The sequence below is a fragment of the Lissotriton helveticus genome, chromosome 6 (genome assembly GCF_964261635.1).
Source record: "Lissotriton helveticus chromosome 6, aLisHel1.1, whole genome shotgun sequence".
NCBI lineage: Eukaryota > Metazoa > Chordata > Amphibia > Caudata > Salamandridae > Lissotriton > Lissotriton helveticus.
The window spans coordinates 1,545,192,117-1,545,217,689 of NC_136067.1; positions in this window are offsets into that span (position 1 = coordinate 1,545,192,117).

The following is a 25,573-nucleotide window of genomic DNA, read 5'->3' on the forward strand; positions in this document are numbered from 1 at the left end:
ATACCGGTTCAAGGACGCGATCAACTGGGTCGGAGGACTTGAGGGAGAGCGTCGGAACCAGTGAGTGAGTTAATGCGAGAATTCGTAGGAGAGGAGAATCAGGCACGCGGGGCTTTTATCGCAGCTAAAAGCAATTGAGCTTTGCGAATAGAAACAGTTTCACATTCAAAACAACTCACTATGTCTACAGCGGAGATGAGAGAAAGGGAAATGGCGGCAGAGGAGATTTTGGCAATCTGCCAAGTACCTCATGAAATCCTGCACATACTCCCTATACAGGAAATGCCAAAGATTTGGATGCCAAAACTCTTTTGAGAAACCTTGAAAAGAAGTGGAAGCTGGAAATAACAAAATGGTGGGAACATAGGTCGCTTTCCAAGTATGCTGAAGTTGGAAGAGTGCAAAGGGGGTTGCGAATCCTTTTGGTACCAGTTTTGATAAGCCTAACCCAAATATGTTACGCAAATGGGGGGAGAGCAACTTGGCTGCCTCCATGAATTTAGTCAACATTTTGATCAAATATACCAATATCGATCGCCTAGAGATATTGAAAGAAATTGATGAAATCATAGCGAATTAGAGAAACTTGAAACATCTGAACAAATTGGGAAATTGAAAGAGGCAATGCAAGAGAGGCTGAAAAAACATGAAGAAAAAATTAAATTCAGGAAAACCAATAAGTTCGCCAGTAATCTGGTAGACTACGAAAATGGAAAGATTTTTACTTTTTCACGCAAGTTTGACTCAATAAAAAGACAACAATACAGTGAAAACATTCAAAGCAATGTGGCAGGGGCCAGCGTGCATATAGAAAGTGATGAAGATTGCTCAAGTGTGGAAACAGTATCACTGACTAGTGAATCAAGTACAGAACTAGATCAAACCCAGACGAGGAAAACAAAATTAAGTGTGGGACAGGAACTTGATTTTTTAGTCGAGGAGAGACTACAGACACTTCGGCCCAGACAAAAGAGGCCAGTCAATGTCGCAGGAACAAAAGAAGACGCGACCAACGTAAAAGGCGTAAACAAAAATAAGAAAAAGAAAACGCAGTGGCGACAGAAAAAACAGCGTTAAAAGATAATTGTGTCATCAACCTATCTTCAGTGGTACTCACAAAGGCAGAAGAACAATTGTTAGCCCTGGGTCTTAATTTCTGTCCAGGAGATGATTTTAACTATGCACGCACACGTATTGATGTATATTGCTATATTAGAAAACTAAAGCTAAAGAAATTCTTTGCTCTTAAAACTTGTAAAGAAAAAATTTATACAAACGTGGGGCAAGAAGAAGGAATAGATCCTATGTTGACAGCCTCTGATATTCCTAATTTGCTTATGTTGCATGAACTCAATGATGAAAATGATTTGCAAACTTCACAAGTGGATATTGATATGGTCACCCAGGAAAGATTAAGAAAAATAAATCATTTACAGAAAGGAGCTGGGATCAGTCCCTTTAAATCTAAATCCTATTTTGTGCCTATCATGCCAAAGGACGCTATCGATATATTTCACGATATGATCACCAATGATTTGAAAAAATTAAATCACACTGTGAATAAGAACAGAAAGCAGAGGAATGTATTTTTCAGAAAACTTGCATATAATGATTTGGTGAAAAAACTCGGTGAAAATCATGATGTTGTTGTCAAAAGGGGGCAATTTGGTATTGTGGCCAAAGAAAGATTATGTCTTGGAAGCACAAAGGCAGCTCAATGAGGGAAGCTGCTACATAAAATCCAATGCTAGAGAATATGAAAAAGCTAAAATAACACTCCAAAAACATCTGGTACAATGGAAAAGACAAGGCCTTATCTCTAATGAGGAATACAAGTTAATGTACAATGAATTCCCGGTATTACCTGTATTATATTTAATCCCTAAAATACATAAAAACGTTTTTCCAGTACCCGGCAGACCAATAATTTTGGCAATAAATAGCTTAGGAGAAAATGTTGGCCAATACATAGACTTCTTTTTGCAAAACTTGTTAAAGGATTTGCAAAGTTATGTAAAACATACCGGAGATTTTCTCAAGAAAGTTGAGAATTTAACATGGACAGATGATCTATATTTAATTTCTCTCGATATAGAATCTCTATATACGAGCATAGATCATACACAAGGAGTGAGAGCTGTCAGGTCAAGTGAATTCTATGACCACAATAAGGTGATTCTTGAGCTTATTAGTTGGTGCCTGAACAATAATTTTTTTCTTTTTGACAAGGATATTTTTAAACAAGTGAGGGGAGTGGCGATGGGGGGCCTGCTTCTTCCCCAGCTATGCATGCTTGCATGTTGGCTGATGGGAGAAGCGGGTCATCAAGACCACCCATTAGGCACTCTTTGAATCCCATGTTGTAACATACCTAAGGTACATTGACGATGTTTTTATATTATGGAGAGGAAGTGAGAATGAAGCATATGGCTTCATAGAGGACATTAATAACAATTCCTTAAATCTTAAATTTACTTCCCACATCCATAAAAATCAGATGGATTTTTTAGATGTAAGGCTTTACATCAATGATGGAAAAATTGAAAGTACGTTATACAGAAAACCAACTTCTGGTAACATTACATTACACGCGACGAGTTCACACCCTAAACACCTCATTGCTAGCGTTCCGTATGGAGAAATCCTCAGACTGAAACGTATATGCAGCAATGAGGTGGTTTCAATAAATGTCAGATAGATCTGGTGGATAGATTGCAAGCCAGAGGGTATACTGATAAAATGATTGGAGATGCCATAAGGAAGGCTAACACACGATCTAGAACAAGCCTCTTTGACAACCAAAATAATGAGGAAGAAATTGAATCTCCTATAACATCTAGAAATATAAATAAATACCCCTAGACTGATTATAACTTATTGTAGGGAAGATCCATCATCAGCAAACATTGGGCAATAGTACTCACAGATAATGTTTTTTTAAACAAGTTGGCAGAAACCCCTGTGATTACATTCAGACGGGGGAAAACCATGGGTACTACTCTAGACAAAGCTTCACTAGAAACTAGGAAGGCAGCCTCATGGTTACAACCTACAAAGGGATTTAGAAAGTGTGTGACCTATAGGGCATGTAAGTTTGGCCGCAATATGACTCACTATTCTACCCCTTTTAGTGAAACACCCATTCCTATTCAAGGTAACTATAATTGTAAAACCGAATATGCTGTGTATGTCCTGACATGCACCTGCGGCCTTAACTACATCGGTAGTACGAAGCTGCGGGTGCATGTCAGGATATTGCAGCATATAAGGGCCATTCTCCACAGTGATGCAGCATATCCTGTGGTATGACATTTTAAGCGAGCTCATGCAAATGACATAAATTGCCTTTCCTATTACGTCATTAATGCCATCCAAAATCTAGAAGAGGAGGCAATAGGGAACGCCAACTCAGGCAATTGGAAACTAAAATCATTCTTGAGTTCGATAGTAAATGGCCTAATGGTTTGAACAACACAGAAGACATGCATAACATTTTATGAATATGATGGCGTTTTTTGTATTGCTTTGCATAAATATCTTTTGTGTATACTATTGATGAATTGTGATGCATCCTGTAAATTTCCTTTCCCTTTCTTGGGTTCACTTTCCCTCAAGATCTGATTTTAGTCGAATGAGATTTTTTTAATGCAAACTAACGCTTTTTATATGTCTTTTAATAGTACTTTGTACAGTTCTGGACATTTTACTGTTATTAATATGATAGCTTTTAGATGTTTGCACTATTACTGTACTTTATATATATATCTTCGAGTCCTCTCGCCTCCCTGGTCCCTCCTGGCGGAAGTCACGGCACAACAACAGGTAAGTCTCTTTTTTCAAATATTTATTTTATACACACCATGTGCAAAGTAACGTGCAAAATCGGGACGGCCTACGCGTTTCGGCTACTGCTAGCCTTCCATTCGGCTACTGCTAGCCTTCCACTGGACCATAGAGTCCCTGTTGTCTAGACCATCTTTTAAAGTGTTTTAGTGTCAGTACTCTTTTCCCTTTCCACTATTCTTCTAGACTATCAACCTTGTTGACAGATTATGGCCAAAAACGGTCGCCATTTTTTCAAAGTAAAATTTTCAGTTTACACTTAAAATCAAATTTAAACCAACACAGTAAAGTACTTGTGAAATAAAATGTGTGCAACATACAATTATCTCTGATTCAGTTTGTTTACATTACAGTAAAGTACTAGTAGAGAGACAACCAAAGTTCAAAGATCTTATTCCCCTTTCACCTTCAAAAAAACAATTCATCCATTGTCCTGGTATATCATAATTCATGGTTTTCATCTGCTGGCGACTATGTACATTATATACAGTTCCTAAAGTGCAATTAAATTGTTGCTCGATAGATGTCCTTCTTGTTCTTATGATCAGATCTCTTTATCATTCTTCCATTTCTTCATATTTGTAAAGTACTCATATCAGTATTTGAAACAGTATGATACAAAAATAAAATCTTCTAAAGGACAACTCGAGTTATATGCCTATTAGTTCAAAATATATAGATTCATAGTCGTTATTGTCATTCCATGATGCTGATCCCAGTTCTCAAGATCAAAATAATTCTGTTGCACATATTGCATTTTTACTAACGTCTTTAGGGCGATTCTCGCCACCAGTGTTCAAGATATTTACACCTATATACAAATAGCCAATTGTTATTAGAGTTCAAAGCTTGCCCGAGTTCATTTCTTTCATTTATGTTCTTTTTGTCTTATTTACAGATGTACAAATAATTCAGCATCTTGGTTATGTCCATATGGGTATTCTGTCCCCATCCCCAAAATTATTCTGGATTCCAATTTTCGTAATTGCAATGTGCGATCACCCCCTCTCTGCGATGGTTTACTGATCTTTATCCCAGAGTATTTCAGTAGGCTACAATTGCTTTGATGGAATTCATTGAAATGTTTGGCCATGGGGTAATTGGGGTCCTTGTTCTTTATTGCCCGCAGGTGCTGGAGTATTCTCAACTTCAATCTGTTAATCGTGCTCCCTATATAGGACTTCCCACAGGGGCACAATAGCCTGTAGACTACATATGTTGATTCACACGTAATATGGTCCACAATGCTCTCAGATCTCCCATTCCGTCATTTGTATTCTCTAATGTTAAGACCATGTTCGCAGGCCTTACATTTGGAGCATTTCCAAAAGCCAGGTGTGGTTAGCCATGAGGTCTTTATTGGTTGTATGATTTCTAGATGGCTCTGGGTGAGGATATCTCGTAGAGAGGACTTTTTCTGTAGGTAATGCTCGGATACAATGTCAAATTCCCTTTCAAGGTTTCATCCATTAGTAGGATCTTCCAGTTCTTTTTTAGTGCCCTTTTAAGATCGTCACTTTGATTGTTGAAATCCATGATTAGGCGTTTTATGCCCTGTGTCTCACCCATTTCACTTTTCATTCCTTCTAATTTGTTTATTGCTGGGATTAGGCGATTTCTTCACTTTCTTAGATTCATTCTGGATACTGCTGTTTCAATCACTTCTGTCGGGTAACCCCTTTTCAGGAATCGATCACTCATTTTCTCGATTTCCTGTTTCAAGTCCTCCATTTCCGAGCAATTTCTTTTTGCTCTCAACATTTGGCTATAAGGTATACTCCACTTTAATTTCGCCGGGTGTCCACTGTTGGCATGAAGGATGCTGTTGCATGATGTCGGTTTCCTATGTATTTTAGTACGTAGTCGGTTGCTCTGAATAAAAACTTCAACATCCAGAAAGATAAAACTGGTTTTACTTATGGCTGACGTGAAGTGGAGGTTGTAATTGTTGTTCTCCAATGAATCAATGAAGGCTTGAAGATCTTCTTTGCTCCCATCCCATATGACAAACAGGTCGTCAATGAAACGACACCAAGATATAATTTTTGAATGTTTTTTCTTTTCTTGTTCCACGACCTCATTCTCCCAGATAGCCATCAAGAGATTTGCATATGTCGGGGCAAAAGATGTCCCCATTGCCGTGGCTCATTCTTAAGTTCTGACATCGCCTGATATTCTTTTTGCGTGAGATTGCGTGATCTTTTATTCCACACCTCATTCTTGTCGTTGTTGGGTTTTCCTGATATTCTCGCAATTTCTTTCACCATTATCTCATGGAATAGGTCAACTTTATTCCCAGGTGGTAGTTGCGGACAAAACCTTGATTGTTTTCTTAGTCCACTCTCGCCTCCCTTGTTCGTAGGCAATCCAGTTTTGTTGCAAAAGTCAATATCAGATGTAAAAGAATTTTGACTTTCCTCTATATTTGATAGTGTGTTCTCTTCAATTGATATCAATGCCCTCATTGCAGGTAGATCTTTTTGAGCTATAGAGGACAAATTGCTGTCTTCCGCTTGGTGATCATTCGTTCGAGGTTTTTTCTCGAAGAAATATTTCTTCAGCTTGACCTTACGACAAAATTTGTACAGATCAATACGTGTATTCGGGACATCCATGTTTTTATTTGGGCAGTAGGTTAATCCCCTGTTGAGTAGTTTCAATTGTGTCTCTGATAGTTTTTTATTTGATAAATTGATGACCAGATTATCCCTCTTAGTTGTCCTTTTTTTAAAAATTACTTTTGCCTTCCTTTTCCTCTCTTTGATTTTACTTCTCCTTCTGCCCCTTCTGGTTGTGGTTTTAATTGTGGTTTTGACTGTCCTCTCCCCCACGTGTTTCCTCTGCCTCTCCCTCTTTGTCGCGTTATCATCTGGGCTAGCTGTATCTCCCCGCGAAAATCCAGTGGGGTTGTTGTTGCATCCTCATCAGTTGAGCTGATCTCTGAGCTATCAACCGTGTCCGTATGTTCTGTACCTGCACATTTATCCATCACAACTCGGCTCCGTAATGTATCATATTTACGAGCTAATGTGTAGATACGCCCATTGGCGTAATCCAGCCTATCTCTTGTGAATTTATTTGCTTTACGTTTTTCCACCTCTGTCTCATGTTTGGATGATTTTTTCTCCATGTTTTCAATTAGTTCTTTGTTTTCTTCTGATGTAGGAATTTTGGCTAATTCTTGCTCCAATGTTTCAATTATGCAGGTAATTTTCTCTAATTTTCTTTCAGCATGTATAATTAGTGTTCTCATGAGTTTAAAGGAACATTCATTGGTGTCAGTTTGCCACAGTTTGATTAAATCCGGATCCAAGTCGTTCAGGGTGGGAATAATGAGTATTCGGAGCCCTCTAGGGACTCTTTTGAACTCTATATATTTTTCTAGTGTTGTCTTTTCCCACCATTTGTTCTCAAGGATTTTATTTTGCTGTAGTTCTCTCACAATATTCATTATGGTTCTGTTGTCCTTTTCCTTACCCCCCACAGTTCCTCTTGTGCTTGTACTTATTGTGGGGGTGTCGTCATCATTTAGTAGCTCACTCGCCCTTAGTTGGCGGTTCCTAGATTTTTCTGCCATCTGTGTGAACAAGGTTGTAATTTTCTTATTTTTGCTTGTTATTTGCTTGGTGTATCATTTTGACCTTTTGTCAGGTGTCTGTCGTCTGCTCCTCAGACTAGACAGAGACACCCGTATACCTGTTGCTCCTTTTAACGCGTTGTCGTTATACGGAATCACAGAAATGCTGTGCTACTCCTTTAATGTTATAACCCTTCTGAAACGCTTCTTCCGGGTTTGAGCTTTGGTCGCGCTTGCCTGATGATGTCATCAGTGATGTCATTTGCGATGTCATCAGTGATGTCACTGACCATGTCATGAATGATGTAATATGTGACAACATCAGCAGTGGAATGTGGGCGCAAGATTTATAGTTAGTATAACTAACTATAACGGGGGAATTTCAATGGTTTTCTACCAGTGAAATGTGTAGCTTACTATAACACCCCTAAAACCTACGTTTTTTTCAGTGAATTTCTAAGGTTTTTTAAATGCTAATTCCTGACTATAACTTATCTGAAACCTATGGTTTTTTCAGTGAATTTTAAAGGTTTTTTAAATGCTAATTCTTAACTATCAAGGGGGAAGGATCACTTGTCCTGCATAACCAGGGTACGCAGGTCGGTGTGGGGTGTCTCCCAAGTAAAAGACCCTCATGCACGTGTAAAATGGGATCTCGTAGCGTTATATGCTGTCTCCCCGCTCTTGTTGACACATGGGTGCATAATCCTTGGGTCAGTATTGTATGCACCCTCCGCCAGGAGGTATTTACCCTTGGTTAAAACAGTAGTGATCGTGAACAGTGGGTGATAAGTGCTAAAGGGAAGTTTTTAAAATACCCGAGCAGGCAGACTGAAACTTTAATTGGTCTGGGTTCGAGTAGACTAAATTGGAAAATTACTGGTGTGCAGCTGTGGAATGATAAGGGATTCAAGCGCACTGATATAGTGATTTAAAATGCGATTGACATGTTTCAGCCATATTCGCCTATGTAGGTCAGTGGGCTTTCATCCGGACCAGTGCAGGGTAGTGAATATAGTGAAAAAATAGGTATTTTGACCTGTTTCATCAGTCAATGGGAGGTCGCATTGTACCTGCAAGGAAAACATATACGTACAAAACATATGGGGAGAGGGTAGAAGGGAAGACACACAGTTATGTACAAATAGTACAGTTGTCAAAATCAAACTGATTTTGTAAAACACCTAAAAAATGGCAATACTTTATCCAGATTCATACTCGTATGGGGTGTCAACTCTCTCATGCTCATGCTTGTGGGAGTTGTTACATGCTGTGGGGGAGGTAAATATAGTTCAGGTAAGTATGTTCTAGTGCTAGTGCGATTCAGATGTGGAAACCACTTTCATTCTGGTGAATTCTGTTAGGTTCTATACAGAACAGTGTAAAATGATGTGGTTCTAACCATTCTTGGTGAGTTGTTAGGTGTCTATACATTCTCATGTTTTTCTGAGAGAATTATTACCATGAGTGGTAGAGTGGATCATGCGCCGAAAGTGCAGTGTTAGTACCTTATTTTGTTTGATGTTTAAGACAAATACTGTGTTAAGATATGCGCGCTTCTCAGGGGAGGATGCGTGCTGTGTTTTCGCTATCCATGCTAGTCTGTATGTGGGTGATGGTGAGGGATCTAAATTGACGTATGGGGCGTTGCTCGCTGTCAATGCTTGTTTTTTGGCGAGAATTTCCCAAACAGCGGTTGAGGATTACTCTCGCTCAATAGCGTGAGCTGGTATATCAAGTTTCTGTTACCCTGGTGTGAAAACGGGGGGGCGGCGGCATTCGTGAACAGACGTACCTCTTGAAGTGACAGATGGCACTTTTTCGGGTCGGCGGCAATGAAGGGAGTGCCTCACTGCGGGGAATAATAGAGAACAACATTTAAGGGTTTCATAATACTTGCGGTTACGTCGATGTCAGTACGGGACCCGGAGTTGCTACCTGGGACTATTCTCCTTCAGCGCAGCATGTGCTGTCTCTGCCTGTCTCGACCCGGATATGCTCCCGGGTTCGTTTCTAAGGGATTTATGCATTTTTAGAAGACAGCGAAGAGTTACTCGCATCATGAAGGGGGGAAGGCGAGTAGTTGTGAAACATACATTTGATGTCAGTACACATGAGTATATTCTCATAAAATTAAATACAATGTTGAGTGTGTAAGTGACTAAATTAATACGGTTTTGTGAGGAAGCTAAGATTAAATAGGTTAGTTGAATGTATCACCTCGATACATAACACTACTTATAAACGGTAAGCTTGTTCCACGTACCTCCATGTTGACATCGATATTGCTAAGTTATAGGATTGCTGCTGTGAGATGTGGCAGCGAGATGGTATTGATATGTGGTTAGAAAATTACACTGGTTGTCAGAGTTGGAGTGAATTGACACTGAGAGCAGAGGTTATGGGTTTCGGTCTTTTGTCACTGGTTGTAATGTTGCACACATGGCAAAAGGTGGGGGGATGGTCTAGGTAGTGATATTGCTCTTAATACAGTGAGGTCGGTAGTTTACTACCTCTCTTATTTGTTTAAACTCAGCCAAGGAATGCTGTCATTTAAGCCTGTAGTGTCCGTTTTTAGACGGTGTATCCAGCGTTGCTCTTTCTCAAAAAGGATCTATGCTGCATTCCTGTCTATTACGTCAAGAGCCTCTAGGATAACCCATTGTAGATCAGTAGTGGAATGTCCTGATTCTAAATAATGGGTTGACATTTTTGTATTTATCAAGAAACAGGGAGGAAGGCTGATCGTTTGATCAACGGACACCAATTACCACTCAGGGTGGTGGAAGGTCCAGTATCAGCTTGTGTCCGTATCTAGTACAAGGAATGTAAGAGGGGGAATGCTGTACTGTTCCTATGTAGAATCAAGGGAGGTTTAGCTGGCATGACCAAAGGTGTGCACGTGGCACCTTGGGGCATCCATTGTGTTGGATGTATTTGCCTCACACACCCCGAGGGATGTCATGCTTCATCATCGGCGTTTGCTCCTCGTCGGGGAGGCGGTGCAATCCCCGACGGGCTCACCTCAAGAGGGGCTCTTTGGCGGAGATCTTTTTATCCAACAGCCTTATGGTGAAGTGGGGGTGTGTGGGCAGGAAGATGTAAAGTGATAAGCTGAGAGTTAAAATGTAACTGGGGGTACCGGAATTTACTTTATTCTGGGGGTCCCCTAGCTACAATTAAAAAGTGGGACTAGCTTACTAGGTGTCAACACAATTAGGTTGAGTGACGCTGGTAAAGACTAGAGGTCATAAGTGGTCGACATGTTTCTCGCAGTGGGAAAAGTTACCCGCGATTCTTCAGGACCATATAACAAGTGAAATGGGTGTCAAAAAGAGGAAACATGCTTATGTCATGTATGTAATGTGTGTTACCTCTGTGGAGTATCCTAAGCCATTAGGTTGGGGACTACTAGCCACATGAGGGTCGGCGGGAAAAGATATCAGGGAGGGCCTTTAGATGAGGCTCATCCTGCCTGTATCCAGGTAAATTGACCTACCCGTCCCCGCCGAGCTCGAGTAGACATTGACATTTTTGTAGACATCTTTTTGCAGTTGACGTTACTTCGATGTTCACATAGTCTCTGTATGACTTTCCGGCACGTCATGCCGACGTACCGCATTTGGCACGGGCAGGTAATCATATAGATTACGTGGCTTGTATTGCAGTTGGTGTGCCGTCTCATCCTCCATTTGAGATCTGGTAGTAGTTGCAGTTCCTTTGTTGGTTTTGTGAGGTTGCAAACTGAGCAGGCACCGCATGGATAATGGCCTGTTACTGGTTGGTTATCCCACAGGCCAGGTTTATCTTTCAGTTTCTTCGGGTCTGGTGTGGACTAACAGGTCCTTCAGGTTTCGGCTCCTTTTATTGGCGAACCTCGGTTTTGGCCAGTTGAGGGAGTTTGATGTAAGGATTCTGCAATTTTTGTTTATGATCTTCTTGATGTTATTGGTCACTGGGCTATAGGTTGTGACACACGCGATTCTGTTTTCTTGTGGCTTATGTGTTGTCTCCAAAAGTGCTTCTCTCGGTTGGTTGCGAGCCCGCTTCTTACATTTGTTGATCACTTTTTTGGGATATTGGCGGATTGTCAATTTCTCACATAAGTCGTTGGCCTGTTTTTTGTAGTCCGAGGTTTTGCTGCAATTTCTCCTCAATCTGAGGAACTGACTGTACGGGAGATTCTCCCTCAGGGGACGGGGATAGAAACTATTGAAAGAGAGCGGACTGTTTTTTGCAGTTGGTTTGAAAAAGGTGCGGGTGTGTAAGGTGTTACTCTCTGCATAGATGGTAATGTCCAGGAAGTCCAGGCTATTGTTGTTAGCAATATATGTGAATTTTAGACATTCATCTTGTGAGTTAATCCAGGAGTGGAATTCCTCCACGCTTTTTGCGTCTCCATTCCATATTAGCAGGATATCGTCGATATACCTTTTCCAAAAAAGTATTCGACGTTGAAAAGGATTGCTCTCGTTTTGGATGTGAGTGCTTTCAAAGGTGCTGACGTAAAGCCCTGCCACTCTAGGGGCAAATGTACTGCCCATTGATGTTCCGTGGCATTGTAGATAGAGCGTTTCTTTGTATTGGAAACAATTCTCCATTAAGGCTAGTCTCCAACATTCCAAGACGAAGTGTCTAGGAGTTTTATGGGGCCAATCTGTGTTGAATAGTATTGTTTCTAGGGTCTCCAATGTTTTTTGCTGTGGCAGGCTTGTGTATAAGCTCTCGACATCGAGACCAACTAATAGCATTGAGTCTTGTGAATATTCAACATTTTGGAGCTTATTTAGGAGGTCTTGCGTGTCCTTCAAGTATGTCGGCGTCTTTTGAACCAAAGGTCTCAAATATTGATCCGCAAATTGCGAGAGGGGTTCTAAGACTGAGTCTATCCCTGAGACTATCGGTCTCCCCGGTGGTGGTATCTTCTCTTTATGGATTTTGGGGAGGGAATAGAAATAGGGAGTCCTTGGTGATTTTGTTTCAGGTAATCGGCCTCTTTTTTAGACACCCAATTGTTGGTCTCTGCTTCTTCAACCATCATAGATATGGTTCTCTGTAGTCGTGCAGTTGGATCTGTGGTGAGTACTCGGTAAAAATGTTGTGTCTGCCAGTAGGTCCATACATTGCTTATCATAGCCATCAGCAGTTAGTAGAACAATACCTCCGCCTTTATCGGCCGGTTTAATGACGATTTTACCGTCATTCTTTAGCTCTGTCAATGCTTGTTGTTCCGCTCTTGTGATGTTTTTTTTTTTTTTTAAAACCTTTATTTGTACAAAAAGGAAATACAAATCTGGGCCTACAACCAGACCGGCCGGCCACGACACAGTAGAGCCATCCAAAAAATACAGAAGAAAAATACACAGATACAATCAGTATAATATGCAATCAATACAGTTCGAAGGGAAGGGGGGAGGGGAGAATCTGGACGGCCCACAAACAGGAAGAATGAAGGTTAAGTTTTATAATATTACAATGAGGAGTATAACAGGCTCGGATACAGCATAAATGAATCCAGGTTCCCAGAGCAAACTATTGGCCATAAAAAACCTAAAGGGGGCATCAATGCGGAGAATTATCACTACAGTCTACATCAGTACGAAAGCAGATGCGGTTAATTCAAATCAACATACAAGTAGACTCATCGTGTGCACCTCTACCACCCAATAGCACAGCAGAGATAGGACGATGGAACCCGAACACTAACAGCACTAAAGCCAACCCGCCATACTAACCCTAGGGAGAGAAAGAAAGAGAAGGGGAGGGGAAAGAAAATGGGGAAAAAGAAAAAGACAGACTGAAAGAAAAGAGCGCCACGTCGAGACAAGCATCCCGTAGTAAGGACACAGAAAGAACAGGAGTATTAGCAACAAGGAAGGGATGGGAGTCGGCATTGAAACGCAGTATAGCCACAAAAAGGAGAGAAGCAGCAATCCAGACCCCATCCCTATAATACCACGGGAGGCAGGGACAGCCGCGGCGCTCCCATAAAGGGATACAAAAGGGCCATAGAACAAAGGAAAATAAACCGGGAAAGAAAACCCATCCCACCCATCCCACCCAGCACCCCTGCAGAAGGCTACGGCCTACCCCCCCAGCAGCGTGCCTGTCGCCCTAATCCCGAACCCGAAATGTAGGAAACACGAAAGAGAAAAAGAATAAGGAGACAAAAAGAAGAATAGGAAGACAAAAAAGACATGAGGGAGGAGTGAAGCAGTAAAAACAAAATGGTCGGCCTCAGCCCTCCGCCCAACCAGTCAATCGTAATACGTATAGACGAAAGCGATATAGCTCAAGCATCATAAAACGCACAAGGGGGTCACCCACCGCACTATGCACACGGGAAAGCTCGCCACGGATATGTATACCAGCAATCCACTGGAAGCAATGTATCTCACCCCAGGCCTTCCTTAGCTACAAGCAACTCCCACCATACGACAGCGAGAAGCGAACAACTCGGTGCAATACAATCACACGAACAAAAAATAGTCCGATGAAGACGTAGGCCAGGGAAGGCAGTCCATAAGCAAAAGATCAAAAGTCCGGGTATGCAATTCAAGTGTCCCAACAATGTTAACAGGGGCAGAAAAAGACAGGCGTTCAGTCTCGCCGCTCGGGAAAGTGGGGGCTCCCCTGCAGAGCAGAAACACGACCTCCTCAAGGCAAAGAGATGTAGCAAGCCATCATGTTTCTCGGACACTCGAGTAGGATCCGACCCCAGAACGACATCCGGGCCCCCAAACTCCAAACAATGAAGCGCAGGAGGTTCAGAAGCCAGTCTTTCGAATACCTGTCGACGGCCAGTGGCAGTAGCTCTCAGCGCGGCCGAGGGGGGTGAGGCAGAAGCATCATCGAGACGAGAGGGGACCTTGAGAGACCGGCCCTCTAAGATGGCGGCGGACCGCACCGATACCCCAGGGGCAATGGGGGTCAAGGCCGCATGCAAGGACCGCAGTGCTTCCAGAACGTCGCCAATTGTAGGCTCGCACACACATGTCCAGGCCCCCGTGCAGTCCGGTAGTCCAGGTCCGCCGTCCGGAGGATATCCACGGCCTATCTCGATGGCCGCCATTTTGTGGATTCAGGCTCGTCACCACCTCCCACGACTCCCGGATCAGGGCCTCAGGTGCGGACCCCCACAAAAACCAAGGGGGTCCCGCTAAGGCAGCCTTGGTGCAGAAAGGAGAGCCGCCAAAGTCGGGGCTCAGCCTGCAATACCTTTGGCGTGGTCGAAGAGCAGATCCCGGGCGCGAGGCTCCAGGATGGATGGATGGAGCCGCGGCAGGGGGACCCCTCTCACACGAGCAGCCCTCGGTGCACCGTGCCCCACACCAGCTCCACGGCCGCCAAGGCAAGTCCGGATCAGGACCACCGGAATGTTCGCACAATGGTTTTCCGCCAGCGGCTCACGCTCTCGGCCGGGGCCGACGCATAAACCAATGCCAGGCGGGGTCCAGTAGGCGAGGCCCCGGCTTCATCAACGCGGAGGCCCTGGTTCCTCAGGGGGCACAACTTCGGAGTCGCGGCACGTAGGAGCCTCCAGGTCAGACGGTGAGTAAGAGCAACACGTTGCGTTTCAATCTCTGCTCGAGTGCATCGTCCCGGGGCAGGATAAATGGCAGGATTTGCGAGTCAGGCCGGAAGGCTGACGGAGCCGAGCTACAGAGCGACCATTACGATCGCGAGCTTGGCTCCTCCCCTCTTGTGATTTTTTGAAATGGCTTATGTGGATGTTGGCTAAGTTGGTCGACCTCTTTCATGATAGCCTGCACGAATGTACAAAGTTCGATAGGTACCTGAGAATTGAGGGGACAGAAGGTGGACTTGTTCCTCAAGGTGGTGTCTCCCTCTGGTATAGGTAATTTAGTCACTTACACACTCAACCTTGCATTTAATTTTATGAGAATATACTCATGTGTATTGACATCAAATGTATGTTTCACAACTACTCGCCTTCCCCCCTTCATGATGCGAGTAACTCTTCGCTGTCTTCTAAAAATGCATACATCCCTTAGAAACGAACCCGGGAGCATATCCGGGTCGAGACAGGCAGAGACAGCACAAGCTGCGCTGAAGGAGAATAGTCCCAGGTAGCAACTACAGGTCCCGTACTGACATCGACGTAACCGCAAGTATTATGAAACCCTTAAATGTTGTTTTCTATTATTCCCCGCAGTGAGGCACTCCCTTCATTGCCGCCGACCCGAAGAAGTGCCATCTGTCACTTCAAGAGGTACGTCTGTTCACGAATGCCGTCGCCCCCCCCGTTTTCACACCAGGGTAATAGAAACTTGATATACCAGCTCACGCTATTGAGCGAGAGTAATCCTCAACCGCTGTTTGAAAAATTCTCACCAAAAAACAAGCATTGACAGCGAGCAACGCCCCATACGTCAATTTAGATCCCTCACCATCACCCACATACAGACTAGCATGGATAGCGAAAACACAGCACGCATCCTCCCCTGAGAAACGCGCATATCTTAACACTGTATTTGTCTTAAACATCAAACAAAATAAGGTACTAACACTGCACTTTCGGCGCATGGTCCACTCTACCACTCATGGTAATAATTCTCTCAGAAAAACATGAGAATGTATAGACACCTAACAACTCACCAAGAATGGTTAGAACCACATCATTTTACACTGTTCTGTATAGAACCTAACAGAATTCACCAGAATGAACGTGGTTTCCACATCTGAATCGCACTAGCACTGGAACATACTTACCTGAACTATATTTACCTCCCCCACAGCATGTAACAACTCCCACAAGCATGAAGATGAGAGAGTTGACACCCCATACGAGTATGAATCTGGATAAAGTATTGCCATTTTTTAGGTGTTTTACAAAATCTGTTTGATTTTGACAACTGTACTATTTGTACATAACTGTGTGTCTTCCCTTCTACCCTCTCCCCATATGTTTTGTACGTATATGTTTTCCTTGCAGGTACAATGCGACCTCCCATTAACTGATGAAACAGGTCAAAATACCTATTTTTTACTATATTCACTACCCTGCACTGGTCCTGATAAAAGCCCACTGACCTACATAGGCGAATAGGGCTGAAACATGTCGACCGCATTTTAAATCACTATATCAGTGCGCTTGAATCCCTTATCATTCCACAGCTGCACACCAGTAATTTTCCAATTTAGTCTACTCGAACCCAGACCAATTAAAGTTTCAGTCTGCCTGTTCGGGTATTTTAAAAACTTCCCTTTAGCACTTATCACCCACTGTTCACGATCACCACTGTTTTAACCAAGGGTAAATACCTCATGGCGGAGGGTGCATACAATACTGACCCAAGGATTATGCACACATGTGTCAACAAGAGCGGGGAGACAGCATATACCGCTACAAGATCCCATTTTACACGTGCATGAGGGTCTTTTACTTGGGAGACACCCCACACTGACCTGCGTACCCTGGTTATGCAGGACAAGTGATCGTTCCCCCTTGAGTTTTGATTAATCCAAAGGAGACTGAATGGATCAGCACTCTTGTTCCCCCCCATTGATTGATTGTAATTCTTAACTATAACATGTCTGAAACCTATGGTTTTTTCAGTGAATTTCAAAGGTTTTTTAAATGTTAATTCCTAACTATAACATGTCTGAAACCTATGCTTTTTTCAGTGAATTTCAAAGATTTTTTAAATGCTAATTTGTAAATATTTTTATTGTTTTTTTAATATTTTCTAACTACATTTTTTAATCTTTTTGCTTTTATGTTAGTTTTAGATTACATTACACATTTTTGTATTAAATTTGTTTTACATATTTTCTTTTCATTATTTTATATTGTTTATAATATACTTAAATAATTTTTCTTTTTTTTCTTTTTTTTTTGCAGTTGTGCACCCTACGAACACCCTGCTCATTTACTGCGCGAAACGTGTCTGCCATTTTCGAGTTGCTGTCTAGGATCCGCGAAAGGTGTGCGACGGGTACAACTTTTCCCACGCGGTTGCTATGCGACTTGTGCGCGACACCTTGCGCATACGCGCGATGTACATATAACGCGACATAACGGACGCGCGGTAGCGCGTGAGGTCATATACATATCAGACACGGTGTATGCGACTTCTGCGATTATTTCAATGTTGAAAAACTTATTTATATATATGTAATATAAATATTAAGACAAGAGATTATCTGAGATTATTATTTTAATAATTTTCTTTAACTGTCTTAAAAAGTACATCACTGTTATCCTATGGGAGAAAATTCACTTAGCAGGTAAATAGTGTTATCGTTACCTTTTCTTACTCAGTGGTGGATCTCCTCTAAACAGTTGAAAGAATGCAAATTACCAAAGACGCGCGGAAGCCCACGTCTTTTAAAAAAAAAAATATATATATCGCTAGAATGTTTGGATCATACGTGCACCCCGCGATTTTTCCCCAAATAAGAAAAAAAATGTGAGCCCTGGGAGAACTTGTGGGACCCCCTGAGGAGACCTAGAGGATCAGGGTGTGTCTACCCTCCCTCTTTTCACGTTTTAAACACACATTTCAAACGCTTCTTCAGCCTCCCTTGTACCGACACAATAAATGGCTGCCAACAGTTTCGAGTTTTGAATGTTGACAACCACTTGACAGCCAATTAGCCTTCAGCACATGATCGGAAGGGTGCGCCTATGGTACGATGACAATAAGCGGAGTATACATATTCATTTTTTTTATGGGAAGTGGGCCGCGTGGCCCCCTCCCGTGCCCAATTCCTCGCACCGGGGTCCCCAGCCCCCGGGACATGGCTAACTATATATTCATTTTTTATGGAGGAGGGCTGCAAAGCCCCCCCTCCTGAAGCCACTTCAAGACCACAGGGACATCCAAACTCCATCTATGTGTGTACCCCGTAGGAGTTGCCTTCACTTTTCGCATGCATGTTTGTGGTAGCGCATGCCTGTTAATGTTATGAATGCGCACAATACGTCCCACCATCTGGCTATGTACCCCTAACGTATTTCATTTTATTTGCGCATGCTCAATTACAACATGCCCAATCACAGCTCTCACACCCAGTGACATCATGCTCAACCAATCATCCTTCTGCAAAGCATTTATAAGCTGCCAACCTTCTTGAACTTTCCCTAATCCGCAGTCACAGCCATTGAGTGTTCGTATCCACTTCTTCGTAGGTGAGCACTTTTTTTAGAGTAATTAAATTAATTAATCTGAACAATCTTTAAAACCCGCGCAAATGCAAATTTATGTTCGATTTGACAATGTTGTTTTTAAGCACGCTTTCTTGCTTTTTTATATCGTTAAAGTTGACTTCGTAACTTTTGTTTTTGGTCAAATCACTTAATCATGGTGCGTTTGTTTAATTTGCCATGTCTTTATAATATCCTACATTTTGTAGTGACCCTGGTTGGGCCTTTAGACTAGAACCAACGAAGCACGACAACTTGCACAGATAATTTGTGGTGTGAATGTGTTTGAAGTATGTATATATGGTTTGTGTGTTAGTTGTTCTCTTCCTGGTCATATTGTGTTTAATATATAATTTATGAATTAATTTTCATGTTGCTAAAATTGTGTACATAGGTAATGTCTTTTTGTATCTTTTAATAATTATAATGTGTTATAAAAAAGAATTTAACAAAGGAAAAAGTAACTCAAATGATAAAGAGAATGGAAATGAGTAACAGCTAAATGTGTGTTCTGTTATGCCCATGATTATTTGTAAGAGGCTAAAACCCTTAAATAAATAGAGAGGTCATGAGGGAGTGTATATTCGGAGTAGTTGTTACATGTTATCCTTTTTCCTCTTCTCCCTGACATGTGAATTAGCACTTTAGAGGGGGTCCCATTACTTTCATAGAGTAGTGTGTCACGTGCCTCATCCATTGCAAAAGTAATGTTTTCGGCAAAAGTGTATTTTAGCACGGTTTCCAGCTCTTATAACTTAAATATTTTGCCTTGGTAGGCGATATTTCTGGACAAATAACTTAACCCTGTGGCATATACTTTTTAAAGTAGTGCGTCACATGCTGCTTCCTCCCCATGCACGGCACATGTAATCGATTGGTCAATGTTGTATTTTAGCACGCTCTCCATGTTTTTTAATAACCTTAAACTTCATTTGCCCCCTGTTCTATCTCATTATACAGATATCTCAACCATGAGACGTACTGGTCGCCGCAAGCTGTCCTGCCCCTACAATATACCACGAGGTGGCGAACAACTCGACACAACAGATCCACTGACTGCTCTCCATATGTTATCAGCTGAAAATTGCAATGGACCTAATGGAGTTATCAGGTTTGCCTTCAACATTTCATGATCGAAAACCATTCTGACATAAGCATTTGTGTATTTCATGTGTTTGCAGACGGATAACTGTTATTGTCATGTTTTACTAGAATTCGTAAGCATTCTGAAATCAACCAAATGTAAAAAAAGCATGCCCACTCGATTTTATTGCCCAAATATGTGATTTAAAATTGAACAATGTATGAGTTATATTTTTTCTTGCCTCTATAAATATTTTTGTAAAATATAAATCTGCATTGTGATAGTCTTATAGACGTTTCTTTCTGAAACCCATTACTCATTTAAATGCTCGTTACACATTTTCAGCCTGTACTTCAGATACAAAGTAAAAAATTTATTTTTTAATTTTTTTGTTGAAAACTTGTCTTTTAAGTTTCCTTGCTATTTATTTCTGAATTTCTAGATCATTGAAGTCCAAAAAGTGTTCTATCAGATCAATCCCATGAGTTTGTGAATCAAGTGAGTGACCAATCTCGGCCTAACATTTGTACAATGCAATACTATTTCCTATTTTGCTGTCCAAATGTAACCTCTGATGATTACTTTTCATCCCCAATCCTATTGAGAACAATTGTTTTATGGACATTAAAATTAAGCTTGGACATATGTAGAACATATACATTTGTATCTCTTTTTTCAGTTACGACAATGTTACATAAGTCAGCAGCAAGTTACCAACATTGAAGAAAGAATATCCTCCCTATCCAGTTCATTTCACCGATGTCTCAAATATGGCATGAACTAGTTGTATGAAGCCAGAGAGATTCACAAATTTTTAACAGACAACTTTAAGGTAAATACTCACAATACGGCTACTCGACGAAGTTAAAAAGTAACGGATATAAGTACTTGAGGGGTTTTCGGTGGCAGATAATTTCCAATTCACACTTGTACGGATGAGTCTGATACAGGGTGGATCTCTGTATAACAAATGGACGATTAGATATTAGGATGGCATAAAAAGCTCCCAACCTTCTTACTTTTTCTCTTAAAGGGTTCCAAATTGGGGACGAATATTAGGCTGTGCAATAGAGGTTGACGGTGTTGCTCCACTGGTACTTGGGCCTTCTCATGAAGCAGAATGAGCCTCTCTCAATCTCCTTAACTCTTCCCTTGCAAAGTTGACTGGATTCTTAGTCTGCAACTGCTTCCACATACTTGCAGTTCCACACCAGTCTTCTTTATTGGGGTCTCCTCTTGAAAGCAGTCTTGCATATGCGGCAAGTAACTTTTCTTGCATTCACCTTTTTTAAGACTTGTGAAAATTAATTTCAAAACATTCAATAAATACGGTGTCACTATGCATTGTGTCAAATGCTTTATTAAAAATATGCAGAAAGTGTTCCCTTCAATTGTTGTTAAGGTCTTTACAAGAGAATTTGAAAGGAGAAAGTAGGAGATGAATAACAGAGGTAGGATGTTACATCTCAAAATGCAAAAATTGATAAAAAAGGGTGGACCAAAGTCTGCATGTACAATGCCAATGGAAGTGTTTCAGGCACATTGCAAAGATTTAAAAAAAATATAAATATTGTCAAGTGTTACTTTGACTTGTAATGTTTGACCTCATTTAGAAATTATCAATCTAATTTAAACACCAATTTTCTTTTTTGTTTTGCAGATTAACTTCAATACTTCTTTTGGACTCCATATTATATGTTGTTTATTATATTGTTTTGTTAGTTATAGTTCTAGTTATTTATTGTATTATCTTTTAGTTATAGTTCCAGTTATTGTTTTAATAAAAGTTAATTAAAAAAGTACATACGTCTGGTTTTTTTGTGGAGGTAGCAGTCATCAATAGAAATGATATTTATAATTTGAAGTATAATTCTGTGTCTAACTCATTAGCAACATAGTGTGCTGAACGTTTAACCTCTGTGCTTTCCATGAACTGTTACTATGGTAACAGGCAGAAAACCGTTTGGGAGTAGGGTTAAAAGTTACTGGCTGTACAAAAACGTTATATTTACCCAGAATCTTCTGCATCACAGAAAGCAAAGCAAAGTAAAACAAAACACTGTGTACCAGATTTACAATCCCCTTCCACCACTTTCGCGTCCAACCCCCCCTACAACATTACAAGTATGTGGGCTTCAACGACCCCACTCAAGCCCCGGGAATCACCATCTCGTGAAATTTGTGTATTATGGAAGGCAAACAGCGTGGCCTATGTTTATATTTATTCACATGCTACCTTGCGTGATGCACCAGTAGGATGCAGGAGGCCTTCAGCCCCAGGATCCGCATCGTCCGCCTGACCGAGACCCGGCATAAAAGCTGAAAGATTAGAATCAGAACCTAAATATCCCGAACCCACTGTTCGAAGTGAAAAACCCGAAACTGTGCCGAGTCCAGAACCGCTCCGATGTAGAGGAGCTACTGAGAGGGGCACAGGTGCGACTTCGGCATGTTGATAGACAACCCCAGCAGGTGCAAGAGGTCGACAATAGTCCGGAGGTGGGAGACGACTGTCTGGGGCGAGCCCGCCTTCAACAACCAGTCGTCGAGATAGGGGAAGATTGCAACACCTGATCTGCGCACATAAGTGAATAAACATGTAAATAAATCTTTCTACTTTTCTACAAGACTATAGAATATTGTCCATATACCACAACAATCTGCGTTTCAATATGCATGGCATCTATTAAAGAGATAGTGTACATTTTACAGATGAAGGAAACCGAGTCTTCCTCATGAACTTTAGACTCTGCATCGGTACTTGTAATTACTAAAATCTCTCAATAAACACAAGGGCTCTTTGTAGAACCACCCAACATCTATACACATGAGCTAGATATATATCTAAAAAATACATGCTTCGTTTTTTTTCAGCGACCAAATCCGCGGATCCTACGTGCATTTCTCGACTTTTTTTGTAAAAAAATGTTCTTACTTTTTTTGCCCTACGCCCCCTGAGCAGGCCTAGGGGGTCAGGGTGTGTCTAACCTGCCCCTGTTCACGTTTTGCCAACATATTTCACAGACTTCTTCACCCTCGCTTCTACCGAGGCACAAAATGGCTGCCAACAGTTCCTGGTTTCAAATGTTTACAACCGCTTGACAGCCAATTAGAATTCAGCACGTGATCGGAATGATGCGCTTATCCTGAGGCCAAGCCTCGCACAATCCGCGGATCCTCCGCGCCCATAGATATATAATTGACTTTAACCGTAATTTTCAAAGAAACTACTCAGCAGATTGACACCAGATATGCCAAAGGCACAAGTTGGAACTGAGGACTACTTCTCTGCCAAATTTGGTGTAATTTCGTTCAGCCGTTCGAGCGGTAGCCGTGGCTAAAGGTCCTATGAGAAATTGCATGGGGAAAACACGTTTTGGGATCCCCCTTTTTTCTCAGCCCTGCTTCACCAATCACCCCCAAACTTTCAGGGAAGGAGAGTAACTGAGCTGGCCAAAAGTTTGGAAAATTTCAAGAAGATTCATCAATCGACGACAAAGTTATTGGCAATAGAACGTTGCAGTTTTCCTATGGATAATAGGTCCTAACTATAACTACCTACTGGTGACTGCCAGTAGGTTAGATATATATATATATATATATATATATATATATATCTCAGAAAAAAACCAAATGCAGACCTCCAATTCATGCAGCAATTATTTTATTTGTCTTCTGCCTGCCATTACGCGTTTCAGCCGTACAAGTGGCCTTGATCACATGACAGCGCTCAACAATTTCTCCCACTTTTTTAAGTGCTAGTGCTTAATAAAATCATGGAAATAGAAAGTGAATCAGTTCTACCCATCTAATACATGCATGAATGCTTATTTTGCATCAAGGGACAACCTTAATCCATGTTTGCCTGTAATATAAATTATATTTACAGCTATACAAAGATTTATTTACAATATAATTCAATGTTGTCATACCTACACAAATACCGGCGTAAATGCGATATTAGGTAGATCTTCAAGTCATTTTCATGAATTAAAATTATTGTGAAATTAAAAGTACCCCCTCAACGTGGAAATAAAAAAATGAAAACATAAATAAATGTATTATTAATAAACATCCTGATCTCATACACAATGCGTCACATTTTCTTTGAATATGCTATTCTTCTGAGGTTCGTAGTATACCATCACTGAATTAAAACCATGCAATTTCATAAATGCATGCATTTTCTTTCTGATTGCTTAATACATACTCTTGGCATTTTTAAACCTTTCAATATTGCAACTCTTCTCCATAATGGCCTCCTATGAACAAATAAAGTTACTATGTGCCACCGTACCTTATTATAAAATGCATAAAGATCTGGGGGTTTTACTGATGGGAATGTGCAAATAGGCAATATCAATACTAAATTACACATTTTTTAAGGGATCTTAAAAGAGAAACAATTGATATATAAATATGATATTTCGATCAAATATACTATAAAAACCCTATTTAAAATGGTTGGAAATAAAACACAACAGTTAAAACCCTATGCCTAAGACCAATCATTAAAACCAAGTTAATATAGAAAATGTTCATAAATATTAAGGGGTCGATTCCGATTCGGGAAATTGATCCGTACATAATTCGTATTCAAAGCCGTTTCTGTACGAATCGCACAAATCCGTCCGAATCGCGTAGTGCGATTCGTAGGATAGAAATACTTCCTAATCCGTGCAAACCGTATGAAAAACAAGGCTAAATCGGTACGACTTAGACTCTCACAATGAACCGTACGATTCGTAAACATGCTGTACGACCCGACAAGTACGATCCGGACCGGGTAATGAATACGCGATTCGTACGGAACAGGTCGCGTATAGGCAATTCATACGGAGAGCCACACATTCACATATGCACCGTACCCCTAAATGCAAGGGGTATACACACAGGGTATACGCACCATACACCTACGGCCTTGGGGGGGTACGAACCGTACCCCTACGTGCCGTATGCCAACATTTATGGGGTGTACGCACGGGAACATACGCACCATACCCCTGAAATCCAGGGGTGTACGCACTGTACCCCGAAACACCGTACCCCTGCTATCATGGGGTGTACGCACCGTAACCGGGGGGTCCGTTTCGTAAGCATTTCGAGGCAAAATCTGCTTTTACAGATGTTTTAAGCTCCCGTAGAAAAAGTGTTGTACAGAGTGTTGTCGATACGATTCGTACTTGCTGGGCCGGAAAATACAGCTTTGATCCGTACGGACATCGCGTACTGCGCGTTCCGAATGAGATTCGTACGGATCAGTGAGTTGTACGGTCTTTGGTACGATTCGTACGGAGAACTGCTTTGGGTACACATCGTACTAGATCGTACGTACGGGTATGGTTCTCCATACGAATCTTACGGGAAAAAAGCTCCGTACGGCTATTCGGAGGGCATTTTCCCGAATCTGAATCGGCCCCTAAATGTATCCCTTTAAAATGACATTCAGCTTGCCTTTTGTTGATTTCAAAACTTTGATACAATCTCAATTCAAAGATTTCTGCATACTAATAGTGACCTTATATAATGTTATTGACGAGAGAACATTTCTTTACACTTATAAGAAAGTGTGAAGATCTTCTGTAGTATTGACACCCCCCGGATACTTAGAATCGAACTCAAGTATATAGCTGGTTTCCAGGTGTCTCAATTTCACTTCTCTGTCACCCCTTCTTTTTGTGATGGGGATGGCCTCAATAACAAAATATTTTAAAAGTTTGGGGTTAGTCATGTACAGTCTGGAAATGGCTAGCAACCGGGTAATTTTGATCCTTGTTAATTATTGCCCAGATATGTTGCAGGATTCGTTTGTGAACAGTCAGTTTGGTACTTCCTATATATTTTAAATGACAGCTGCACTCTAGAACATAAACAGAATATTCTGTTTTACAAGTTAAGT